This window comes from Saccopteryx bilineata, chromosome 2 (assembly GCF_036850765.1).
Source record: "Saccopteryx bilineata isolate mSacBil1 chromosome 2, mSacBil1_pri_phased_curated, whole genome shotgun sequence".
NCBI classification, from domain to species: Eukaryota; Metazoa; Chordata; class Mammalia; order Chiroptera; family Emballonuridae; genus Saccopteryx; species Saccopteryx bilineata.
Window position 1 is genome coordinate 44540550 of NC_089491.1, and position 15612 is coordinate 44556161.

The 15612-nt window shown below is 41.7% G+C and overlaps 1 protein-coding gene across 1 annotated transcript in view; it reads left to right on the forward strand.

The window, feature by feature from the left end:
- The first annotated feature begins 8286 nt into the window (after nt 1-8286).
- FRMD3 (FERM domain containing 3) overlaps nt 8287-15612 on the forward strand; it is a 350901-nt gene continuing 343575 nt past the window's right edge. The window contains exon 1 of the mRNA XM_066257017.1: nt 8287-8387. The gene's annotated coding sequence lies outside the window, so the exon portion shown is untranslated. The remainder of the gene's footprint in view (nt 8388-15612) is intronic.

Here is a 15612-nt window from a genome sequence, read left to right on the forward strand (position 1 = left end):
CCCCATTAAAAAAATAAAATTATTAAAAAAAAAAAAAAAAAAAAAAAAAAAGAAAATGAGTCCTAAGTCATGGCCAGTGACGATTCTAAATGTCACCAGAAAAGGCCTTAGTGTTTACTGAAATAATTTTAATTTTTAAAATACATTGCTTCATTATGAGTGAGATGTGTTCCACATTCAAAACATTTGTGGGCAAAGAAGCTACGGGCATATATACTTCTATTGTAATTTCTCTCACACTTTGAGATTGATTTCTGGATCTGTTCTCTCATTTGCTTTAGTAATCATATCTGATCTCAATTCTAGGTCACTAAAGAAGCTTAAGTTTGAGAACTGACTACCTGATACTATAAATAATGTTTGGAACCTCTCCACATGCTACCAAGTCCAGGGCCTTGAAATTAAAATGGAGTGTCTCACCTGTATTTCATTCTACCGTTTAAGCCACAGGAAGTTTATTATTAAGGACGTACAATGTAAGTTTGATTGGGTTTTTGTTTGTTTAGGTTATCAGATTTCACTTGGGAGAGTTTTGTACCTCTTCCAAGATTGTATGTAATTAGAGCACATTTTCATATGCAAAGGTTGGTGATTTGGGGGTGTTTCAGTATTAGAGAGTTAATATCTTTTCTTATCCTGAAAATTTAAAATACAAAGACAACTTTTTAGTAATATATCCAAGCTTAAACAGATGCTGAATTTTCTAATAAAGCAAGTTTAAGAGAATATGAACACTGTGATATCACTTTAACTGAATGTAAGAATTGGAAGTTTCATCACCCCAAATGCAATCTTCGACCCATTAACAGTCCTCCCATTTCTCCCCAACCACCCCCATCCATTCTGGACCTTATAAATGGATCATATAATCTGAGTCATATAAATGGATTCATACAATATGTGGACTTCTATGATTGGTTGTTTTCACTGAGTATCACATTTCAAGCTTTATTCATGTTATAGCATGTATCAGCACTTCATTACTTTTTATTGCTAAACAGTATTTCACTGTGTGATTATACCATATTTTCTTTATCAGTTCATCAGTTAATATGCATTTGGATTATTTCTACTTTTTTGATATTTTGCATAATGCTTTTTTAAAAAATTTTTTTAAATTCATTTTTTAGGGAGGAGAGAGAAAGGGAGAGAGAGAGACAGAGAGGGAGAGAGAGACAGAGAGAGAAGGTGGGGAGGAGCTGGAAGCATCAACTCTCATATGTGCCTTGACAAGGCAAGCCCAGGGTTTCGAACCGGCGAACTCAGCATTTCCAGGTCGACGCTTTATCTACTGTGCCACCACAGGTCAGGCTGCATAATGCTTTTATGAATGTTTGTGTATAAGTTTTTATTTGTCTTCATTTTTGTTAGGTATACACCTAGGAGTGGCAGTGCAGAATCACATGGTAACTCTATGTTTAATCTTATGCGAAACTGCCAGACTATTTTCCAAAGTGGTCACATCATTTTACATTCCTGCTAGCAATGTAGGAGGGTTCCAATTACTCTACATCCTCACCAACACTTGTTATTGTTGTCTGATTATAGCCATCCTCGTGGGTATGAGGCAGTACATCCCTTCTAGTTTTGAATTACATTTCTCTAATGATTAGTGATGTAGAGCATTTTTTCATGTGCTTATTGGCTAGTTGTATATCTTTGAAGAACTGTTTTTCAGATCCTTCATCAATTTTTAAATTTTATTTAATTTTTTTTAAGTGAGGGGAGGAGGGATAGTGAGACAGACTCCCACATGTGTCCCAACAGGGATCCATCCAGCAACCCCTGTCTGGGGCCAATGCTTGAGTCAATTGAACTATTTTTAGCACCTGAGGCTGATGCCCTCAGACCAACTGAGCTATCCTCAGTGCCCAGGGCTGATGCTTGAACCAAATGAGCCACTGGTTGTGGGAAGGAAGGAGGGAGAGAAGGTGGAGAGTGAGAGCGGGAGAAGCAGATGATCGCTTTTGTATGTGACTGGACCAGGAATTGAACTGGGGTCATCCATACGCCAGGCCAACACTATCCACTGCACCAACCAGCCAGGGCCCCTTTGCCAATTTTTAAATTGAGTTACTTGTCTTTTATTATTGAATTGTAAGAGTTCTTTGTATATTCTGTATAATTCTCTTATCAGACATATAAGTTTCAAATATTTTCTTATATTCTTTGTATTGTTTTTTCACTTTTTTGATAGTGTCCATTGAAGAATAAGTATTTAAAATTTTGGTCATGTCTAATTTATCTATTTTTTTCATTACTGCTTATGCTTTTGGTGTTTTATCTAAGATAAGATACTTATCTTAAGTGTCTAAGTCAAAGTCACAAAAAATTACAGTTAAGTTTTTTTTCTAAGAGGTTTATACTTTTAGCTTTTGCATTTAGTTGTGTGATCCATTTAGAGTTTTTGTGTATGGTGTATGGGTCCAGTTTCTTCCTTTTGTATGTAGACATTCAATTGTTCCAGCAGGATTTGTTGAAAAGACTTCTTCCTTCATTGCATTGTCTTGACATCCTTGTTGAAAATCAATGGAACTTAAATGTGAAGATTGATGTGTGGACTCTGATTCTAGTTCACTGACCTATGTCTTCCTTTTGCCACTACCACTGTCTCATTGTTTTGTAGTAAGTTTTGAAATTTTAATTTGTGAGTCTTCCACCTTTGTTCTTTTTCAATATGGTTTTGGATTTTCTAGGTTTTTGATATTTTCATATAAATTTTAGGATAGGTGTTTCAATTTCTGCAAAAAAACAAAAAACAAAAACAAAAACAGAAAAAACCAAAAGCAAACAAACAAAAAAACCCAGGTAGGATCTTGATGGGAATTGCACTAAGTCTGTTGATTAATTTGAGCAATTGCTGCCTGACCAGGTGGTGCATAGTGGATAGAGTGTCGGACTGGGACAGGGAGGACCCAGGTTTGAAACGCTGAGGTTGCCCACTTGAGCGTGGGCTCATCTGTCTTGAGTGGATGGTCACCAGCTTGAGCGAGGGGTCACTGGCTTGAGTGTGGGATCATAGAGACATGATTCCATGGTCACTGTTTGTTTTTTTAATATTTATTTTATTTTATTTATTCATTTTAGAGAAGAGAGAGAGAGAGAGAGAGAGAGAGAGAGAGAGAGAAGAGAGAGACAGGGGGGAGGAGCAGGAAGCATCAACTCCCATATGTGCCTTGACCAGGCAAGCTCAGGGTTTCGAACCGGCGACCTCAGCATTTCCAGGTCGACGCTTTATCCACTGTGCCACCACAGGTCATGCCCCATGGTCACTGGTTTGAGCCCAGAGGTCATTGGCTTGAAGCCCAAGATCACTGGCTTGAGCCCAAGGTCACTGGCTTGAGCAAGGGGTTACTTGCTCTGCTGCAGCCCCCCACCCAATCAAGGTACATATGAGAAAGCAATCAAGGAACAAACAACTAAGGAGACTAAGGAGCTGCAATGAAGAATTGATGCTTCTTAGCTCTGTTCCTTCCTGCCTGTCTGTCCCTATCTGTCCCCCTCTCTGTCTCTCTCTTTCTATCTCTGTCACACACACAAAAAAATTTGAGCAATTGCTAACTTAACAATATTCTTTCTTTCTTTTCATTGACATGGGGTGGGATGTTTTTCTATTCACTGAAAACTTTAATTTCTTTCAATGATGTTTTGTACTTTTTAAAGTTTGTACACCTTTAAAAATTTATTCTTAGCCTGACCTGTGGTGGCGCAGTGGATAAAGCGTCAACCTGGAAATGCTGAGGTCGCCAGTTCGAAACCCTGGGCTTGCCTGGTCAAGGCACATAAGGGAGTTGATGCTTCCAGCTCCTCCCCCCCTTCTCTCTCTGTCTCTCCTCTCTCTCTCTCTGTCTCTCCCTCTCCTTTCTAAAATGAATAAATAAAAAATTAAAAAAAATTATTCTTAAGTATTTTATTTTTTGGATACTATTATAAATATAATTATTTCTTTAAAATTTCAGACTGTTTATTGCTGCTATGTAGAAATACAATTGATTTTTATATATTGGTCTTGGGTGCTACAACCTTTCTGAACTTGTTTATTAGTTCTAATAGGTTTTTAGTGGACTCAGAATTTTCTGTATATAAAATTATGTATATAAAATACAGATAGTTTTATTTCTACTTTTTCAATTTGGATGCCTTTTATTTCTTTTTCTTGCCTACTTGACTTGCTGTATATAATCTATATAATCTCCTATACCAGTGGTAGTCAACCTGGTCCCTACCTCCCACTAGTGGGCGTTCCAGCTTTCATGGTGAGCGGTAGCAGAGCAACCAAAGTATAAATAAAAAGATAGATTTAATGATAGTAAGTTGTTTTATAAAGATTTATTCTGCGAAACTTAGCAAAAATCCAACATAAAGTACTTGGTAAGGAATTATTATTATATGCTTTAACTTGCTGTAACTCTGCTTTATAAGTTGTATAAAGTAAAGTTACTTCCCTACTTTATAAATCACCATTACTGTGGAACCGGTGGGTGGTTAGAAAATTTTACTACTAACAGAGATACAAAAGTGGGTGGTAGGTATAAAAAGATTGACTATCCCTGTCCTATACAATTTGAATAGAAGTGGTGAGCATGAACATCACTGTCTTGTTCTTGATTTTGGAAGGAGAGCATACAGTCTTTTACCATTAGGTGTAGTGTTAGTTGTGGGTTTTGCAGTAGATAACCTTTCATCACATAGATGAAGTTCCCTTTTATTACTAGTTTACTGAGTGGTTTTTTATCATGAAAAGATACTAGGTTTTGTCAAATGCTTTTTCTAGGTCAACTGAGATTTTCATGTGATATTGTCCTTTATTTTATTGATATGGTGTATTGCAGTAATTGATTTTTGGCTGTTAAACCAACCTTTCATTTCTGGGAAAAATCCTACATGGTCATGTTGCCAGATTTGGTTTGCTTATGTTTCCTGGATTTTTCTATCTATATTTGTAAGAAATATTGGACCTTAATTTTCTTATAATGTCTTGGCTTTGTAATCAGGTCACATAAAATGGATTGGAAAGTATTTCCAATAATTTCCAATAATGGCTACCCCCATTATCTAAAATAAAGATTGAGATTTTGATTAAGAAGATGGAGAATATGGAAATGAAGAAACCTAGGTCTTGGAGGACCTAGGTTTCCCTATAGCACCTTCTTCTAGGTCCTGGGATAGAGTTTCCAGGACCAGAACAGAGGTGGAGGTATAGGAGCAGTATCCCAATGTAGTTATAGAGGAACACCACCTTGCTACCTTACCCCACTTTCTAGTTTTCCATGTGTTACCCGAAATCAAGGTCCTTAAATGAATACAAAGGGGATGGGAGGATTCCTCAGTGTTTCTGCTTAGAAATAAGCTATTGGGAGATGGCCTTGTTCCTTGAGTACCATTTAGCAGACCAAGGGCTTTAAAGGTCATGAAAATATTGGTGTCATGGAGTATTGTCAAATAGAGTTCTTCTCAAGTGGAACTTATTAAGAATCCATGAACTATACCAGTAATTTCATATGCCTTACTGTGTCTAAAAAGAAAGGGTAAGGTATGTAGTTTGGGATAGTGGCATATTGGAAGGTTGTGTTTTTTTTTTTTTTGTCATTATCTTGTTTCTTTTCTTTTTAAAAAATACTTCATTTATTTTTTGTTTTTCTTCTTTTCCAAGTGAGAGGAGGGGAGATAGAGAGACAGACTCACACATGTGCCCCAACTAGGATCCACCCAGCAACCCCATCTAGGACTGATGCTCTGCCTATGTCAGGCCATGCTTGCAACCAAGTTATTTTTAGCGCCTGAGATGGAGGCTCCATGGAGCCATCCTCAGCACCCAGGGCCCAAACCAATTGAGCCATGGCTGCAGGAAGGGAAGAGAGAGCAAGCTAGTGAGAGAGAGAAGGAGGAGAGGGAGAAGTGGAGAAGTAAATGGTCACTTCTCCTTTGTGTACTGACCAGGAATCGAACCAGGGCATCCACCTGCCAGGCTGATGCTCTACCACTGAGCCAACCAGCCAGGGCCATTATCTTGTTTCTTTTCCACCATTGTATGCTGGGTAGGAGTTTATCATTTCCCAGCAGTTGCAAAATCAGGAAGTGCCATAATCTGGACCAGACTGAGATCGTACTATAGAAGTAATAGATGCTACTAGAAGATCCTGGATAGAATAGTGGCTCCATGAAATCTCTGAATGCAGTAATTGGGGGTGACTTTGCCATTTGGGGGGAGATGGTTGTTATTATGTTAGATAAGGCCATTTTGGAATTCTATCTTTTATGTGGAAGATGGTATGGGTGTGTAAGGTAGAAAAGGAAAAGTATATAACTAATACCTATTGAGATGACAGCCCCACTAATTTTGAGAATGGCTTCTCGCTTACCTCCCATGCTTTCAGAGATAGGACTCTCAGCACCATGTTTTGAAATTATAGCACAACCCTTTGGTGACTTTTGATTGGTTTAGAGGTGGCCAACTGACCCAAATGTGGCCTAAATCTCCCCCCTTTTTAGGCTCTTTCATCAGTTCTGTAAAGAATATCTGGCTCAAGCTGGGAATGTTGTGTTAGAAAGAGAGAGAGGTGACCATGACTTTCCACCATGTGGACTGAGAGGAGCACGGAAGAGGGAGGAGTGAGGCAATGCTGAGAGCAGAGGAGACATGAGAGACAGACCGTGTCCTGCTTCCTGCTTCCAGCTTGCTTCTGGGTCCCAGCGCCTCATGGGTTCTGCAGTCCAGTCCTTAGATCAGGTCTTTCTTTTTGCTTTGTTTAATTTTAGTAGGTTCTGCTACTTACAACCAAAACAATGTTAACTAATGGCATCTGTTAAAGAGACTGCCATCCTACTTGCTACATTTATGATAGTACATTTAATCTAATGACTTGTTATACAATATCTTTCTTAGCCCATCAGCTCCTTAAGTGAAAGAACTGTAGTTTCTCCTCTTCCTTCTTCTCTTTTGCATTCTCCTTTCGGTTCTCTTGAAGCCTAGCACAGTGTCCAACACCAATGTTTAATGACCGACATGAACATAAATGAAGAGGAAAGTAAGAAATGCCCCTCGAATCTCATTGCTAAGTGAATATAAACCATTTGCCTTTCTTTCTGGCCCCAGATTTGTCCACATTCTTTCATCATTTTTATTTAAGTGTAATCCCAGGACAGACCCAGCTTTGTATGCTACTTTTTTCCCCACAACAATGTATTATAAACACATTTCCCTGAGGTTTACAGCCTTCAAAATTGCTATTATTATTGCTTCAATAATGGGAAAGATAAATTTAGAAAGCATTTGTACTGAACATTTTATAAGGCAAACAGAAATTGAAAGTGCTTTCATCACAGTGAACAAGGCAGATGAGTCCTGCTCCTGCCACGCCACCTTCCCTTGCAAAACCACATTCTGCCCGGATCCAGCTCCTCTCTGGGTCCCACATCTACACCTGCGCATGCGGATGTGGCTGAGCAAACCCACCACTACGCTGACCGTCTTACCTCCCATTCCGGATCACTGAGTCCCCGGAGGCCCCTGAGCCGCACAGCAATCATTTCCTGTTTCCCAAATCTGTGCACGTCCCCGTCTCCTACCTGCTTGTTTCAGTCTTTCACCTCCAACCTCTTACGTTGTCTCCCCCAGCGTCCAGCGGAGCTGATGACCTTGCACTTTCTCTCACTGAGAACTGAAAGGCTATCAGAAGGAAACTTACAAAGCTCCACGCCTACCCCTCCTTCCTTACCTCCATTTGTTCTGGTAGACCCTGCCTTTCCTCCTGTTACTTTGAGTGATCTGGACCTGCACCCCTTTAAAGCCAGGTCTTTCTTGGCACTGAGTCTGTCCTCCCAGAGAAGTTCAAGGATTTTGCTCCAGAAATTTCTCCTGCCACCCCCACCACCTCCATGTTTTGCATCACTATTATTTTCTTCTTTACCGGACAATTCTCATTAGACTGCAGATGTGTTATTACTTTGTCCGTGTAAGAAACATCCAAATCTATAGAAAATTTTTATGAGTTTATTTGAGCTAAACTGACAATATACACTGGGAAGCAAAGTCTCAATGAATTGAGAAAATGCTCTGGGGAATGGCCGTTCTGAGGCTTATTTTATACCTTTGATTCCAAGGAGGAAACATAAGGAGGGTTACATGAAATCCACTGGTGGAGATGAGGGGGTGGGAGGAAGCATAGTGGGGAAATCTAAAAAAAAAAAAAAAAAGGCAAAATGGAGACACACATATTTCTTCTGTACTGGTGGGTACAAGGACAGTTAATCATTAACATTTACAGCACACAGAGATGGTATGTGGTGAACAAGATAACAGTGAGGGTTCTGTGGTCTCGTGCTCTGGTGCCTGGCGTCATGTCTTGGAGCAGTCTGGAAAAGAAAATCACTCTGACATTTCAAAGGTATGTTATCCTAGATGCATAAAAACAGTGGGCGGAGCTCACTTCAGATAAAGACTGACCTTTGCTGTGGAAACTATAGGCCTGGGATGTGACCGCCACTATGACCTGCCCAGTTAGGAATCACGTCAGGCCTGCCGTGGCCCCCCTGAGCTTGTTGGGTTTATTGCATATTCCCCTTTTTGTTCACAACTTAATACACACACAGGCACATACTTATAGGCAGATACCCAAAAATCTCATGACCCCACTCTACCTTCCACTTTGGCTCTATTTGTTACCTTCCTTTTTGAGCAGAATTCCTTGAGTCCAGTGCCTCTCAAAGTGCACTACGAGATGAACATGAACATCCATCCCCTAGGAGCCTGTTAGAAATGCAAATTCTTGGGTTCCACCCAGGGTTTATGGAATCAGAAATTCTGGTAGTGGGGCCCAGCAATCAGTCCTTTTACAAGCCTTCCAGGTAATTCTGAAGCTGGCTAAAGGTAGCTTTGTTTAATTGAATTTATTGGGATGACATTGGTTAATAAAATTATATAGGTTTCAGGTGCACAATTCTACAAAAGAGAACCCCTCTTTAGCATAAAGGTTCTGACTCCAATTTCTCTCTACTCATTCTTTCTGAAACACATTGCAGCCAAGCTTTAGATTCCTGCATTCCACAGAACCTGCTCTGTCAAGGCCCAAAATGACCTCCACTGGTGGGAGTCACACTTCTCATTGTCAGAGTTATGGAGAAGCAAGCCAAGAAGGCTCAAATGAACCCTACGGTACTGGAGTATGAACCTACATTAGTTTAATATAGGTACATATACATATGGATAGATGGATAAACAGAAAAACAATTATTGATGTATGTGTATACACGCATGAGCACATCCAGGCACAGATTGTCGCTAGACCGAATTGGGTCTGCATGCTCAGGGGTTACTAGCCAAAAGACAAGTTGGGGTTTTTGGGTGTTAATTTCCTCTCCTGAATGGCACTGTTTATCAATAAAATAGCCCATCTTTCTCCACCTCGATCTCAGTGTTTAGTGTCTGGCTGCTCATGCTGGGCAAACTCTTTCTGTTCTATAACAGTCTTTCTGGGAAACTTTGCAGCGAGTTACAAGATAGCATTACATAAACCTTATAAATTTTAGAGTGATCTAAGTAGGGTTACTGGTTAATTGGGGCAAAGTTAGACTCTAAACAAAAGTTAATCTGTGCTAGGTTATCTGCTGGGCTACACATGTAGGTGAGGTTACAGTACTACCCAGCTCTGTCTGGTGAGAGGGCCTAGGAGCAAGGACATTCCGATAGCAACACTCCAGCCCCAGGCACTGGAGTCCTCTGGTCAGAGGAACCAGTACCCCTGAAGGAAGTGGATGATGGTAGGGCCCATATAAGAAACTACAAAATAAACGGAACATCTTGTAGTGCCAGAAAGTAACACATTGCTAAAAACAAATTTTTATAGTTCAGGACACTCTAGGCCCTGTTTTTATTTTTATCTCACTGGTTAATGTTTCTAATCTCCTTTGCTGATCTTTCTCCTCTTTTTGATCGGGATCCCTAAACATTGGAGTGTCCCAGGCTCAGTCCTTGGATTCTTTTCTTCCTGTGTGTGTGTGTGTGTGTGTGTGTGTGACAGAGACAGAGAGAGAGACAGAGAAAGGGACAGATAGGGACAGAGAGACAGGAAGGGGGAGAGATGAGAAGCACCTTAGTTGTTCATTGATTGCTTTCTCGTATTTGCCGTGAGGCAGGGGTGCTAGAGCAGACCAGGTGACCTAGGGCTCAAACCAGCGACCTTGGGGTCATGTCTATGATCCCATGCTCAAACCAGCAACCCTGCGCTCAAGCTGGTGAGCCTATGCTCAAGCCGAATGAGCCCACGCTCATGCCTGCAACCTCGGGGTTTTGAACCTGGGTCCTCTGTGTCCCAGTCCGACACTCTATCCACTGCGCCACTGCCTGGTCAGGCTGGGCTACTCTTTTTTATCTTCAAATCACTCCCTGGTGATCTCATCCAGTTTTATGGCTTTTAAGTGCTAGCTACAAAGTCCCAAATTATTATTATTATTATTTTTTGTGACAGAGACACAGAAGGAGAGAGACAGAGAGAGAGAGAGACAGATAGGGACAGGCTGACAGGAAGGCAGAGAGATGAGAAGCATCAATTCCTTGTGGTACCTTAGTTGTTCATTGATTGTTTTCTCATATGTGCCTTGACTGGGGGGCTATAGCAGACCAAGTGATCCCTTGCTCAAGCCAGTGACCTTGGGTTCAAGCTGGTGAGCCTTGCTCAAACCAGATGAGCCCACGCTCAAGCCGGCGACCTTGGGGTTTTGAACCTGGGTTCTCTGCGTCCCAGTCCAGTGCTCTGTCCACTGCGCCACTGCCTGGTCAGGCAAGAGTCCCAAATCCTGATCTTAGCTAGATCTCTGTCCTGAGTCCAGAATTTTATATACAGGCAGTCCCCAGGTTATGAACAAGATAGGTAATGTAGGTTTGAAAATGTTTAAGTATGTATATGCACAGAAAGGTAAAAATAAATACTATATGAAGACAAACATCTAAGTTACATTTAATAGGTAAATGTACGTGTTCCAACTTACATACAAATTCAACTTCAGCACAAACCCACAGAACCTATCCTGTTCGTAACCCGGGGACTGCCTGCATATTCATATGTTGCTTCAAGACAGAAATGGGTTCTGAGACATGCATCATTAGGTGATTTTGTTGTGTGAACATTGTAGAGGGCTTACACAAACCTTGATGGGATGGCCCACTATACACCTGGGGTGTATGATATAGCCTGTTGCTCTGCAGGGGAGGAAAAATAATTTCCCCCTCTACCTTTAGGCGTTCTTGGCTGAGACATCTCTGTAATAAAATAGTAGAAGAAACAAACAAAAGTGTAATAAATTTCTTCTGTATTCATGGGAGAAACCCAAGAAAGCTGAGTAACTTGCCAAAATGTCTGAAGCGACCACCTTAAATACCATCTTCAGTGGAAGGCAAAAGAAGATGTTAGGGGTGAGGGAGTCAGTTACGGAAGATGATCAGGGAAATCCCAGTCAATCAGGGTAATGTTGTTAGACAGATTTAAGTGTCCTTCTGGATTAATAGGAATTTCTAGAACTGAGATCATCCCTCTGTTCCTAGTATATCCAGGGAGATGCCTTTACAAATGGAGATTTCCCTTATGAATGTAATTACCCCCCCCCCCCATAAAACAATGACAACAAAACCATGTCTTAGGTCAGAGAGCCCTATGGCCAAATGGGAGACTCCAAGAGGAAGACCTAGGGGGAGGGGATGGGCCCACCCTTGAACTTGGCCCCTTTACCCTTCACCTCGGGGGAGATGACTCCCTTGAGCTTTTGCTCTTCCTCACAGGCCTATTCTGGGACTGCAGCGTGTATTTTCAGTAATCCACAGTGATGTTGAAGGCAATAGAAAATCTCTACCTGTAGGGACTTCTGTATTCATTTGCAATGACCTGGTTGGGGGAGCATAGTGGATACTTAAAGGGACAGAAGTGGGCTGCCTGTCTGATGGGCAACAGTCTCTGCTCTTTGCTTGCACTTCAAAGATAGCATCAGTAGAATAATGGAGTTAAGGAAGGCAACTGAAACATTCAGGTAAGTGATACAATCTCATTATTATGACTATTCCTGGTGTTGGGCAAATGAGTTTGTAAAATTTGTATTTTTTGAGTTTGCTCACTTTTAGTGTTAAAAAATGGTGCTGGGCAGCGCCAGGTATGTGATCTGTGAAACTGCAAATTACCTTCCTGCTTGGGAATGTTTGCTGGAGGAGAAAGAAGACATGTTTGGCAGAGAGAGAAGCCAGTTTTGCAGAGAAGAGGAAAGCTGTTTTTCAGGGAGAGCAGAGAGGATACAGGGTGCTGAAGAAGAAGCCAATTTGTGCAGAAAGTTTAAAGAAGGAGATGGGAACAGAGGTGAGGGGCTTTTGTGAGCTCCACTGAGACTGGTGGGGCCTTTGATTCTAGGAGAAACTGGAGAAGATTCTCCTGGTTGTGGAACCGAATAATGTGTCAGGGCTTTGTGAGCTCTGAATGAGTGAAGAGGGAAGTGTTTTCCTGTGTATTTGCTTGTCAGCCGGAGCGAGACTTGAATAAAGGAACGGCCCACCATTTTTTGGTTCCACTGTTTCTTACCATCTGCCCGAATCTAACGGGAACCTGCCAGTGAATGGCAGTGATGGCTGCGGCTACTGGCCGTACACCCGGGAAATGGGCTCTCTAGACTAAAGGGTTCACACAGTGCTTTTATGGGGGAAAATGAAGTTATATATTGCTGGTGTCAACAACCTGACTACCAGCCAGCCCCAACTGGGCAGCCAAAAAGCCTTAAGTATAATGTATTTTCAGCATCTGCTGCCTCTGCTTTCTGAGGTGATTATTTTCTAACCTTGGCTCGCTCAGTGCCACCAAGTTGGCCAGCCTGCTCCACCTTCAGGCCTGTTGCTGTTAAAAAGCAAATAATTGTCTCTGAATGTTGCCTGGGTTTCACCTAATGCAGGTCACCCACCTCCTTCTTTGACAAACTAAGCAGAGGTGTTTTTTTGTTTGTTTGTTTTTTTGTGGGCCATCATCTTTATCCTAGATTGCACCCGGCAAGCAAGAAATACACACAGTGGGAAAACACTTCCCTTTCCATTCAGGGCTCCCAAAGCCACTGACTTATCCGAGTTTCCTAGAATCAAAGGTTTCTACCTCACCAGCCTTATTCATCTCTGTTCCCCATCTCCTTCTCCCTGCAGAAACTCTGCACAAATGGCTTCTCCTTCAGCACTCCACCATCTTGGCTGCTTTTCCTCTCCTCCATGTGGCCTTTCTCTGCTCTCCTTTTTCTGCTCTCTCTTTTAATGCTAACCTCAGGAACCGAGCTAAGCAGAGGTTTTTTTTTGTTTGTTTTTTTAAAAATATATTTTATTTATTTCAGAGATAGAGCGAGAGTCAGAGAGAGGGATATATAGGGACAGACAGGAACGGAAAGAGATGAGAAGCATCAATTATCAGTTTTTCATTGCAACACCTTAGTTGTTCATTGATTGCTTTCTCATACATGCCTTGACTGTGGGCCTTCAGTAGACCGAGTAACCCCTTGCTCCAGTCAGCGACCTTGGGTCCAAGCTAGTGAGCTTTTTGCTCACACCAGATGAGCCCATGCTCAAGCTGGCGATCTCGGGGTCTTGAACCTGGGTCCTTCTGCATCCCAGTCCGACGCTCTATTCACTGCGCCACCGCCTGGTCAGGCTAAGCAGAGGTTTTTAAAGAAATATGTGGATTTTGTGCCAGCAATCGGAGATATCTGGTGACCAAAGTGATCCTCTCTCTCTCTTTTTAAAATCAAGTGTGAGGCAGGGAGGTGGAGAGACAGACTCCCACATGAACCCTGACTGGGATCCACTGCAACCCCTATCTGAGGTTGGTGTTCTACCCATCTGGGGCTGCTGCTCGGTTGTTCGCAAACAAAGCTATTTTAGCACCTGAGGCGAGGTCATGGAGCCATTCTCAGCGCCCTGGGTCAACTTGCTCATTCAAGCCATGGCTATGGGAGGGGAAGAGAGAGAGAGAGAGAGAAGTGAGAGGGGAAGAGGTGGAGAAGTAGATGGGCACTTCTGTGTGCCCTGATTGGGAATCAAACCTTGGACTTCCATATGCTAGGACAATGCTCTACCACTGAGCTAACTGGCCAGGACTGAAGTGATGATGGCTCTTGAACATAGTGAATGTGTATATTTCTCTCTCTATAAAAGGTCCAACATCTGCCAGCTCAGTGCATTCCAGGCCACAGGATGGTTTGGATAATTGCAACAGAACATATGATAATTCTATTCTTAGTTTTTTTGAGGGACCGCCATACTTTCTTCCATAATGGTTATACTAATTTGCATTCCCACCAGCAGTGAATGAAGGTTCCTTTTTCTCCACAGCCTCTCCATCACTTGTTATTATCTGTCTTATTGATAATAGCCAATCTAACAGGTGTGAGGTGGTATCTCATTGTAGTTTTGATTTGTATTTTGTGAATAGCTAGTCAAGATGGGTATCTACCCCCAAAACTAAAAAACGTTGATACGTAAGAACATATGCAACCCCATGTTCATTGCAGCATTGTTCACAGTGGCCAAGACATGGAAACACCAAAGTGTCCCTCGATAGAGGATTGGATAAAGGAGATGTGGTACATATATACTATGGAATACTATTCAGCCATAAGAAATGATGACATCAGATCATTTACAACAACATAGATGGACCTTGATAACATTATAGTAAGTGAAATACATAAATCAGAAAAGCTAAGAACTGTATGATTTCATACATAGGTAGGATATAAAACTGAGACTCATGGACATAGATAAAAGAAAAGTGGTTACCAGGGAGAGGGGGAAGTGAGGAAGACAGATGTGGGGGAATGGATGGGGGGGGGGAGGGTGTAAAGAGGGACAAATATAAGGTGCCGGAAAATGATCTGACTTTGGGTGATGGTTATACAACATAATCAACAGTTCAAATGCTATAGATATGTTTACCTGAAATCTATGAACTCTTACTGGTCAATGTCACCCTGTTAAATTTTATTTTCTAAATAAAAACAAAGTTGTGATAGCAGAGGTGTGCTTCCCTGGGCATGTTGGGTAAAGACCTCAGTTTTCGCCTCTGCCTCAGGGAGGATAGACAGCCTTTGTAATCTCATGCTGCTTCCTGGTGGGTTCTCATAGACTGTCAAGTTTTCAAAACAGTCTGGCTTTAATAAGAGACTTCATAGTCAGGCAAATGTGCAGGCTTAAGGGGAGAGTGATATGGCTGGCCCTGACTTGGATGGCTTTCTTGGGCGAGTTCAGAGTGTGGCATTTACTAGGAATTTAGAGAATTCTTCCCTCTCTTTCTCTTCCCTTTTCTTTCTACTTATGTGGAGAAAAATTGGGAAGGAATGTTTAGGCATTATGTAGAGACAATTGAAGGTCCATACAGCAGTAGGGACTATATTTTAAAAATTAGAAAACTTGGCCCTGGCAGTAGAGCACTGACTTGGCATGTGGAAGTCCTGGGTTCGATTCCCAGTCAGGGCACACAGGTAAAGTGCCCATCTGCTTCTCTACCTCTCCTCCCACATTTCTCTTCCCCTCTCACAGCCATGGCTTAATTTATTCAATAATGTTGGTCCGGGTAGTGAGGGTGGCTCTTGTTGAGTCTCTGCCTC